The sequence below is a fragment of the Ceratotherium simum genome, chromosome 28 (genome assembly GCF_057802395.1).
Source record: "Ceratotherium simum simum isolate JZ-2026a chromosome 28, ASM5780239v1, whole genome shotgun sequence".
In the NCBI taxonomy this organism is placed as follows: domain Eukaryota; kingdom Metazoa; phylum Chordata; class Mammalia; order Perissodactyla; family Rhinocerotidae; genus Ceratotherium; species Ceratotherium simum.
In genome coordinates this window covers 39,020,465-39,032,345 of record NC_141927.1, presented here as the reverse complement: position 1 = coordinate 39,032,345, position 11,881 = coordinate 39,020,465, and positions in this window count along the sequence as shown.

The following is an 11,881-nucleotide window of genomic DNA, read 5'->3' as shown; positions in this document are numbered from 1 at the left end:
TTTCTATGAGTGGGACCCCTTGTAGGGGCTTTTGAATTTTAGTTGGAAGAAGGAAAGGAAGGAAATTAACATATGTTGAACATTTTTTACCCCAGGGAAGGAAAAATTCAAACAGCAAGAAAGATACAAAATGAAAAGTAAAAAATTCTCTCTCCAGGTTTTGATTGCTAGTCTGTCCCCCAAAAGCCAACATTGTCAAACATTTCTTGTATCTCCTTTGTAGGAAGGAAGAGAAACTATTGTTTTAAAGAAACATAACATGTGCATGGCTCTGCACCTTCCCATTATCACTGCATAACCCTTCTTAGAGCTCTTTCAATGCCAGCGTATACATTAATTTTGATATAATTTCAAACTTATAGAACATTTGCAAGAATAATAGAACGAAATCCTGTACACCCATGACCCAGATTCACCAATTATTTACATTTCACTCCTTTTACTTTATCATTTTCTCTGGATCTATCTATCCATCTACATATTATTTTTTCTGAACCATTTTGGAGTACATTAGAGACGTTGTACCCCACACCCCTAATTACCTGTGTCTATTTGCTAAGAATAGGACTTTCTTTTACATAATCACAGTTCAATTATTAGAACCAGATATAACACTGAAATAAAACTATTACTTGATTCACAGTCAATAATTCTGTCAGTTGTTCCAGTAATATCCTTTATAGCTGCTTTCCCCCAGTCCAGGATCCATCCAGGATCACATATTGCATTTAATTTTAATTGTCTTATCTCTTTAGTCTACTTTAACCTGGAAAAATTCTTCAGCCTTTCTTTGTCTTCCTTGACCTTAACATTTTTAAAGAGCACACGCCAGTTGTCTTGTAGAATGTACCTCAATATGGGTTTGTCTGGTGTGATGTTGTATCTTTCTCAGTGCACCCTCTCAGGACACACACGTCATTTTATCCCACCCATTACTGGTGAGGTTAACTTTGATCACTTGCTTAAGGTGACATCTGCCAGGTTTCTCCACTTGTAAAGTTACTATTTTCCCTTTGTAGTTAAGGTGATTTGTGTAAATACCCATTCCTCATCAAAGTTTCATCCACTTGTTTCAACATCCATTGATGATTTTCTAACTCTATCATTCCTTCTAGTTTGTATTCTACTGTAAAGAAGAGCTTTCCCATCTCCACCATTTATTTATTTATATGAATATAAACTCTTAGATTCTTATTTTATTCAATGAGTTATAATCCAATGCTATTATTTCTATTTATTTTCATGCTCAAATTGTCCCAGATGGCCAGTGAAAGCCACTTCAAGCTGGCTCCCGGATCCTTTTGATATGTTCCCATGACTCTGAGTACTTCCTTACATTCTGGTGCCGTAAGATGTTCCGGGATCATCTTACACTTTCTGTGCGCCAGCCCTGGACTCCAAGGTGTCCTCATTCCTTTTAGTGGGTAATGGTCTTTGGAAGCCAAGCTGAGGGTGCTAGTAGCACGTACATTTTCACCTGACTGATTATCAGCTGGGTATCCTTCTGTTGTGCGTATCTAACATGATTCATGTAACCACCTGCTCATGGACATTTGGAGTGTTATCAGTTTTTTGCCATTACAAAAACCGTGCTGTTGTGAAAATTCCTGCACATATATCTTGGCTTACATTTGGGAATATCTCTGCAGAGAAAATTTCTAGCAGTGAAATGCTGGATCAGGTCTGTGCATTTAAAAATGTGATAGGTGTGTCCAAATTTCCCTTGAAAGGGTTAAAAAATTGTCCTGATTCACACATACTCCCATCAATGATGTATGAGTGTCTGCTAACCCAAATCTTACTAACCCTAACTCTGAATACTATCAAAATTTTTAATTTTTTGTCAATTTGCTTATGGTTTTGAATGGATTTCTTGTGTTATGAGTGGTATTGAATTCTTTTTTTGTTTATTGGCCAGTTATATTTCAGACTCCCTGGTCAAATCTTTTTCTCATATATATACATTCTCTTTATTCTTATTGATGTATATACCTTCCTTGTAAATTAAGAAAATTAGCATTTTGACAAAATTTTTCCCAATTTATTTTTTGACACTACAGTGATTTTTTTTGCCATGAAAAAGTTTTAAACATTTATGATAACCAATTTATTGATATTTTGTGGCTTTTAGGCTTTATATTCTGATTAGACAAGCCTTCCCTACTACAAGATTGTAAATAAATTTCACTCCAGTTTTCTCTTTGTACATTTTTAGTTTCTTTTCTTAGGTTTAATGGTCCATTTAGAATTTCTTTTTGTATGAGGAATGAGGCAGGGATTCAGCACTATTCCTCCCACAACCCCTCCCCGCAAGGGGCTAGCTTCTTGTTCCAGCCATTTATTTCTGGGTGGATTAAAAAAAATCCATCTTATTTTTCACTGCATTGAAATGCCACCTGTATCAGAAACTTCATTCTCATTTGTTTTGACTCTATTTCTGGACTCTACTTTGTTTAATTCATCTCTCCTTTATTCTTCAGGAAAAAAAACTATTTGAATTATTGTGGCTTCATAATATGTTTTAATATCTGGAAGATGATACATGATCTCATTTAAACCTCAAAATAACTCAGAGAGCAACTGTTTCTCCCATCATGGCTAATGAGGAAATGGAAAAGAGGTGAAGCAACTGGTCCCGGGCTGCAGAGAAGCTAGCAGAGTGCTGGCACCAACACCCGGCTCTGCTTCTCTCCCCAGGGCTTTTTTGAATACATGGCCTAACAGCAGGGCTTAGTAGGGTTTGATGTCTTGCTAGGACTCGGAAGTCATCAGGTTTCCCCTGGGACAATCAAAGGACTTGCAGTTACTCTTTGATAGTGCCAGTTAATAGAAATATTCCTTGCCGTATGTAATAGATGTTTCTGAGAGGTTGTATTAACCCATTTTTATAAAATGAATCCTTTTTTAAATGAACCAGAGAAGGTCTCTGTTGAGAGGAACTCTTCAGAGATCTTGTAGTAAAGCAGAGTCCTTTTGCAGTTGTAAAATTTGCTCCTTCACTTATCTGTTCTGTGATTCAAATTTGGAGAGGATATCTGGATCTCTTTAAAAGAGGCATACCCACCCTATTAGAGTCCAATCGCATTATAGCAAGTGTGTGTGAAGACCAGAGATATCTGTGAAAGGAGCGATAGGGTTGGCCTCTAAGGTAAAGATCAGTGCTACCTGGAGAGCATCATTCTTCCTTCACTAGCACGTAATATTCACTGAACAGTTGTCTGGCAAAAATGATGAGCAAGACAATGACGGTACCAGCGGTCTAAGAAACCAGTTCATCTTCCTTAGACAGGAAACTTGAAATTGCTGTGTAGGGACAGTCAAAAGGCAGAAAAGCTGCTTAAGAAACTGTTTTCCACTGGCTCTCCCCACTGAAGTGCAGTGGTTTTCTGCAACAAGATCAAGAAGGTATCCATTGCACCTCGATATTTCCTGATATCGCAGAGGTAAAATTTAGTGAGTATCACTCCATGCCTGATCTGTGCTAAGAGCTTTATAAGTCTCATTGGATCCTCATATATAAGTTTTATTATATACACCTTTCCTGTTAAATGATTTTTTAAATGCAAAACAATATATCTCAGGGGGAAAAAACAGAGCAATACAGAAATGTATAATACAGAAAGTGAAAACTCCCACAAGGCCGCTCACAGAAATAAACCCTTCTGCATCTTTTTTCCACTTAATACTATGTCTTGAAAATATATCTGTATCAGTTCTTATTCTTTTTAACAACATCGTATCCCATTGGATGGATGTAACACTTCTTAATCATTTCCTCGTTGATGGTTATCCAAATTTCAGCTATTACAACGTTGTTGCAATAATCATCCTTGTACGTGTATCTTGGCACTCATGTCAAGAACTTCATAGAATTCCCTGGAAATGGAATTGCAAGTTCAAAAGTATGCAAATATAAATATTGTGATAGTGATTGCCAAATTCCTCTCCAAAATATTTAGGTTTTATAGGCATTTTCCAGATAAGTGCTCTTGTGTCTGGTAACCAAAGGGCTGTCTTCCCTCTCTGAACCTGAGAGGTCTTGATTCTCTTGTGATCACAATAAGATGGAACTATGGGCTCCTAGAGATGGGGTCTCACTTTCCTTTTATTTTGCTGTCAAATTCATGCCAATGACGTCCAGATAAAGCCCACACTGCTCTCTGCCTGCCCATGTGGTTCTCAACCACCCAAAGGCTTATTTGCCTCAGAGCTGGGTGGCTCCCTGGGCACTGCTGGCAGGTGGCTGTCAACCAGTCGCTGAGCCTTGTGTACCCAATCAATCTGCAGTACTGAGGGGATGAGGGGTCCTGACCCGTTTTGTTGCTTTCTCAGATCAGAAGTTGTAGATCCATGGTGAGATCATGCGGTGATAAGTTATAGACCCAACGTGAGATCGTCAACCCATCACAAGGCTCTCACTTCTTTGAGAGTAGATACTGAGGGGAAAAGGGAGAGGTATTCCTAACATGTATAGAATCATAAAAAGTGTGATTTCTAAACAAAGGTCCTAAAAGCCCCTTTCAGCCAGGGCTTTCCAGATGTCCTGTGATCTTGCCACTCCTTGCAGATGGGCCCTCCGTCTGGGAAAGGGCACAGAATTTGGCACAGCTGGCTCAGGAACAACAGACAAACCACAGCCTATGTATCCCACTGACTTCCATTCAGAGGGAAAATTCACTTGTAGGAGATTTTCCTGAAGGTCTTCAGGAAAAGACCTTGCAGATGGGCCCTCCGTCTGGGAAAGGGCACAGAATTTGGCACAGCTGGCTCAGGAACAACAGACAAACCACAGCCTATGTATCCCACTGACTTCCATTCAGAGGGAAAATTCACTTGTAGGAGATTTTCCTGAAGGTCTTCCATATACCTCTGGACTAGTCAGTGAGAGAATCAGTATCTGAACCCAGGTCTTCCTGATTCAAAAGCTAGGGAAAGAATAATCTTTTCAACAGATGGTGTTGGGAAAATTGGATATCCACATGCAAAAGAATGAAATTGAGCCCTTACCTTATACCGTACACAAAAATTAACTAAAAATGGATCATATACAACTCAATATCAAAAACCCAAATAATCCAATTAAAATATGAGCAAAGGATTATTCACTATAGCCAAGACGTGGAAGCAACCCAAGTGTCTGTCAACAGATGATTGGATAAAGAAGATGTGGTCTATACATACAATGGAATACTACTCAGCCATAAAAAAGACAAAATCGTGCCATTTGCAACAACATAGATGGACCTGGAGGGTATTATGTTAAGTGAAATAAGCCAGAGAGAGAAAGACAAACACCGCATGATCTCACTCATATGTGGAATATAAACCAACACATGGACAGAGAGAACAGTTTGGTGGTTACCAGGGGGAAGGGAGTTGGGGGGTGGGCACAAGGGGTGAAGGGGGCTCATTTATATGGTGACTGACAAATAATAATGTACAACTGGAATCTCACAATGTTATAAAGTATTATGACATGAGTAAAAAAATTTTTTAAAAAATGAGCAAAGAACCTGAATAGACATTTTTCCAAAGAAGATATACAAATGGCCAACAGGTATATGAAAATGTGCTCAACATCACTAATCATTAGGGAAATGCAAATCAAAGCCACAATGAAGTATCACCTCACACCTGTTAGAATGGCTATTATCAAAAAGACAACAGATAACAAATGCTTGCGAGGATAAAAGGGAACCCTTGTGCACTCATGGTGGGGTTGTAAATTGGTGCGACCACTATGGAAAACAGCATGGAGTTTCCTCAAAAAATTAAAAATAGAACTACCATTTGATCCAGCAATTCCATGTCTGGGAATATAGCTGAAGGAAAAGGAAACACTATGTCGCAGAGCTATCTGCACCCCTGTGTTCATTGCAGCATTATCCACAACAGCCAAGACTTGGAAATATTCTGAGTCCATCGATAGATAAATGGATAAACAAGTTGTGGTATATATATACAATGGAGTATCATTCAGCCGTAAAAAAGAAAGAAATTCTGCCATTTGGGACAACACGGATAGACCTTGAGGGCATTATGCTAAGTGAAATAAGACACAGAAAGGCAAATACTGTATGATCTCACTTATATGTGGAATCTAAAAGCAAAAACAAAAAGCCAAACTCATAGAAAAAGAGATCAGATTTGTAGTGAGCAGAGGCAGGGTGTAGAGGGAGGGGGAATTGGAGGAAGGTGGTCAAAAGGTACAAACTTCCAGTTATAAGATAAATAAGTACTGGAGATGTAATGTACAGCATGGTGACTATAGTTTACACTGCTGTATGGTATATTTGAAAGTTCTTAAGAGAGTAATTCCTAAGAGTTCTCATCACAAAGAAAAAAGACATTTTTTTTCTTTTTTTTTTGTATCTGGATGAGATCATGGCTGCTAATTAAACTTATCGTGGTAATCATTCCACAATATTTGTAAGTCAAGTTATTATGCTGTATACCTTAAACTTATACAGTGCTGTATGTCAATTATATCTCAATAAAACTGGGAAAAAAAGATTTTAAAAAATAGATCATCGACCTACATGTAAGAGCTAAACCTCTAAAACTCTTAGAAGAAAACAGAGGAAAAGCTTCACAACATTGGATTTGGTTACACTTTCTTGGGTATGACACCAAAAACACAAGCAACAAAAAAAATAATGAATTGGATGACATCAAAATTTAACAGTTCTTTGCATCAAAGGACATCAATAGAGTGAAAAGACAACTCACGGAATGGAAGAAAATATTTGCAAATCATGTATTCGATAAGGGCTTAATATCTAGAATATATAGAGAACTCTTACAACTCAACAACAACAAAAAATGATTAAAAAATGGGCAAAGGACTTGAATAGACATTTCTCCAAAGAAGATATACAAATGGCCAATAAGCACCTGAAAAGATGCTCAACATCACTAATCAACAGGGCAATTCAAATCAAAGCCACAATGAGATACCACCTCATATCTATTAGAATAGCTATTATCAAAAAAAATAGAAAATAAGTGTTGGCGAGTATGTGAAGAAATTGGAACCCTTGTACGCTGCTGGTTGAGAATGTAAAACGGTGGAGCCACTGTAAAAATCAGTATGGTATTTCCTCAAAAAGCTAAAAATAGACTTACCTTATGATCCAGCAATCTCACTTCTGGGTACATGCCCAAAATAATTGAAAGCAGGGACTTGAAGGGATAGTTGTACACCTGTGTTCATAGTAGCATTATTTGCAATAGCCAAAAGGTAGAAGCAACCTAAGTGTCCGTTGATGGAAGAATGGATAAACAAAATGTGGTATATACACACAATGGAATATTATTCACTCTTAGACAGAAAGGACAGTCTGACACATGCTACAACATGGATGAACCTTGGGAACATTATGCAAAGTGAAATAAGTCAGTCACAAAAAGATGACTACTATATGATTCCACTTATATGAAGTACCTATAGTAGTCAAACTCATACAGATAGAAAGAAGATTAGAGGTTTCCAGGGGCTGTGGGGAGAGAGGAATGGGGAGTTCTTAATTAATGGGAACTAAGTTTCAGTTTTTCAAGATGAAAAGAGTCCTGGAGATGGATGTTGGTGGTGGTTGCACAGCAATGTGAATATTCTTAATATGACTGAACTGTACCCTTAAAAATGGTTAGAGTGGTAAATTTTTTTTTTTTTGATGAGGAAGATTGGCCCTGAGTTAAAAATCTGTTGCCAATCTTCCTCTTTTTGCTTGAGGAAGATTGTCTGTGAGCTAACATCTATGCCAGTCTTCCTCTATTTTTTGTATGTGGGATGCTGCCACAGCATGGCTTGATGAACGATGTGTATGTCTGTGCCTGGGATCAGAACCCGCAAACCCTGGGCCGCCAAAGCGGAGTGCGTGAACTTAAGCGCTATGCCACCGAGCCGGCCTCAGGATGGTAAATTTTATGTTATGGATATTTTACCACAATTAAACATTTTTTTAAAGTCCATGCTAGTTCTCCTCCAATGTAGGGCCTACCTTGTTTCTCAAAAGTGTGCCCCATAAATCATTAGTTTCTTAAAAGTTCAGATTCCTGTGCCTCATCCCCAATCTATAGGATCAGACTCTAGGCAGAGGAGCCCAGGAATCTGCTTTTTGATAAGTTCAGATGATTCCTAAGCCCACCAGTTTGAGAACCACTTCCCTACAACCAACTGGGGAACACAAGCGATTTCTAACATACACCCCTCTGCCCAGGAAAAGTGAGGGCTAGGACTTGGAAACAAAGTGAAACACAAAATCATCTTGCTTTTGCACCACAGACATGGTCTGTCCACAGCTAGCTCCCTGCCTTCCCCGCCCTCACCTGGAGGTTCAGGATGCTCCTTACAGCTGGGCCTTGTACACAGCTGACCTGAGTGTCCGGCCTGGTTCTTATGTGAGGTCAGCCTCTCTAACCTGATAAAGTGGGGGGATAACAATTGCCTCACAGGGTTGGCATGAGGTTGAAATGAGACATACATACAAACTCTGCTTTAAAGTAGTATGTAAATATAAACTATTATTTTCTTGGAACTGTGAATAAATCATTTTGGCAACAACACAGTCTCAGACCAGTCTCTTGAATGCAGCGGCAGACCTTCCTCAGTAGAGTATCAAGTAGCGTGCAGGGAGGGCGCTGGTGCGCAGGCCACCTGGTGCAACGGAGGAAATCGTCCTGGTTGTGTTGCCTCAACCCGGGTGCGGCCCTCCAATCCCTGGCTCGAGTACAAGGAGCAGCCCGGGGTGGCTGGATAATCCATTGATAGCTCACAATTTAACATAGAAAATTAATTGTAAATTACTTTTTTAAATCATTGTTAATCCAACACAGGAGTATAGTAAAGAAGATTAAAAGAAGCAAAGGAAACTTGGCACATTAAATTCAGGCCTGTTTGCTCAAAATATAACCTGCAGCATCATATGTGTCAGAGGCACCGCCTGTCCAGTCACATGTCCAACAGCCACAGCGCTCAGAGTGCCGAGGACACGTTCACCCTTACTTTCTAAACAGGAAACACTATGGACTCTGTTTTACTATCTTCTTCTTCCAATCAGGATAATTAGCCACCTTGTGCAGAGTGGGGGTCAGACTAGAAAACTACGGAGCTTGGAGGAATTAACCCACTCAAATAAAATTACCCCACCAATGTGACAAACAGATGGGGCTGGATTCCACATTTTGGATGGATGACCTCAAAGCATGACAAAACTCCCAAATAAAATAATTAATACATTTTATGAAAAGTGTCCATATATCATCAATGGAACCAAAAGCTGATTGCCAGAAGTAGTTACCCCGTGAAATAATAGAAAACCTGTTTTGGAGTTTAAATAGACAATAGGGTATACAGCCTAGACGTGAGATTAGAATACCCTGATGGGGTAACTGCTAACAAAGCCAGATATGCTCAATGATTGAAGTCCTCCATCATATGAGTTCAGCCCAGTTTCTATCTATATTCCAATTTTTCCAATATGAATGTATTAATTTTCCAAAATTCTAGACCACATACAATTCTAACAGCTCAAATATTACATATCCAACTACAGATACTCTTAAAATTATCAACTAAAGAACCAGGGCTGTTTATTCTTATTTTAATGTTCTGAACACCAGTCCATCACCATATTCACTTGCAGTTATAGACCAGGTTCCTGTCATTACCGAAGTTGCTAGTTGTCTAGTTACTAGCATTGTCTAGTTACTAGTTGTGAAGTTACTAGCATTGTCATGAAGTTATGCTAATTGTCATTCTGCTGTCTATCACATTAATTAACAGTTATTATTATTATTATTAATCCTAACCACAACTCAGGGGAGTGGGGGGACATAAACACCCCAGACATGTTCTGGGCTTCTGAGAACAGAGAAGACCCGTGCCTACGTCCTGAGTGACCTGCCCATCGTCAGCAAGCCTGGTTCCACAGCAGTCATGTGAAAATGGCAACTAGGTGTGTCCTGTCCCCAGTGTCCCTCAGCCGTCCTGGAGAGCATCAGAAGTAACTGAGAGAGGCTCTGAGGACCAGCAGGAGTCTCTCAGCAGGAATGAGGGGACACCATTAGCAGATGTGGCACTCGCTTTATAAGCCAGAGGCCATGGAACTGTGGGCAGCAGCAGCAGATGGTGCAGAGAGTGAGGACAATGACCAATGACCAAACAGAATGGGTTGACATCTTTGAGGAGGGTGGCAGAAAAGAGTATGGACCAGAGTGTGCCCCCTCAAACTCAGCCACAATTAATTGACCGATCACGTATATAGAGCTTTCACTACACCTTTATTATTTCTCATAGGGGCCCTACCTCCTTTGTACATCCACTTGATAGCATCTACCTTAATATCTCTAATTTTTCTGTTATTTCAGTGTACAGTGCTGCTGTAAGATGAGGCTTGCTAAAAATGGCATTTAACACTTGCAATATTGGTTCTGTTCAAAATCTTAACTGTTTTTCAAAGCTAGAAATTTTTATCCCCCCCACAGGGGTAATGCACTAAACCATCCTTACTTTAAATTGACGCTCATCATTTTGTCAGATTAATGAGCCTCTCTACCCCATGGAAGTAAATCAGCTATCTGATCTAAGCTCGAATGCCACCCTGCCCAGTGCCACCCATTCTCTCTCTTCTGCTACCAGTAGTCACAGCGTTACTTTTTCCCTACTGCTTATAAGCAGATGAGCTTATATTTCCATATTAATTCCCCCATAGTCCGCTACAATAGCTGAGCCTTCCTGTTTTTTTTTTTCATTAGTTTTGGATGTGTTTGTAATCACTCACTGAAGCACTTTTATGATAACTGCTTTAAAATCTTTGTCAGATGATTCTAACATCTCTGTCATCTCCGTTTTGGCATCCATTGGTTGTCTTTTTTCACTCAGTTTGAGATCTTTCTGGTTCTTGGTATGATGCGTGATTTTTTATTGAAACCCAGATATTTTGGGTGTTATATTATGAGGTTCTAGATCATTTTTAAACCTTGTGTTTTAGTTTGCTGCCTCTGACAGCACTCTGAGAGGAGAAGATGCTGTCTCATTACAGCCAGGAGGGGGTACAAGTCCCTCTCAGCCCATTTTTCTCCTTATTTTGAAAACAAAAGCATTTTATGGTAATTTTCAAACAGAAGCAGAGAAAACAATGTAATGTACCACATCTACACATCACTCAGCTTCAACCTTGACGACATTTGGCCATTCTTCCGTCTACTTCTCACATCTCTCTCTCCCTCTTTTTTTTTTTAAACTTGGATTATTTTAAAGCAAATTCAAAATATCATATAATTTCACCTATAAATACATCAGAATGCATCTAGACAGATAAAGCCTTTAAAAAACATAATCACAATGCTATTATAACACATATAACAAAATTAACAATAATTTCTTAATGTTCCCTAAAACCCAGTCTGTGCTCAACATTGCCCAATTGCATCTGAAATCATTTTTTGCGTTGGTTTGCTTGAATCAAGATCCAGATAAGGTTCATATACTGCATCTGGTTGATATCTTAAGTCTTTTTAAAATTGGTAACAGTTTCCGATTCCCATCTTTTTCCCCAGGTCATGTATTCACTTAATAGAACAGGCCATTTGAACATAGATTTTCCTTTGATGGATTTGACTGATTGACCCCTTGGGTCATTTAGCATGTTCCTCTCTTCCCTCTATTTTTTTTTTATTGAGATGTAACTGACAAGTCTCATTGTATTAGTTCAGGTGTACAACATAATGATTCCATATATGGAGGCGTTGCAAAACGATCACCACAGTAAGTGTAGTTAACATCTGTCACCACACATAGTTACAAATTTTTCCCACTCAGCCAATATTGATTCCGGAGGGTGAGACTCTTCTTTACTTCTGGGTGGGATGGGAGTTCCAG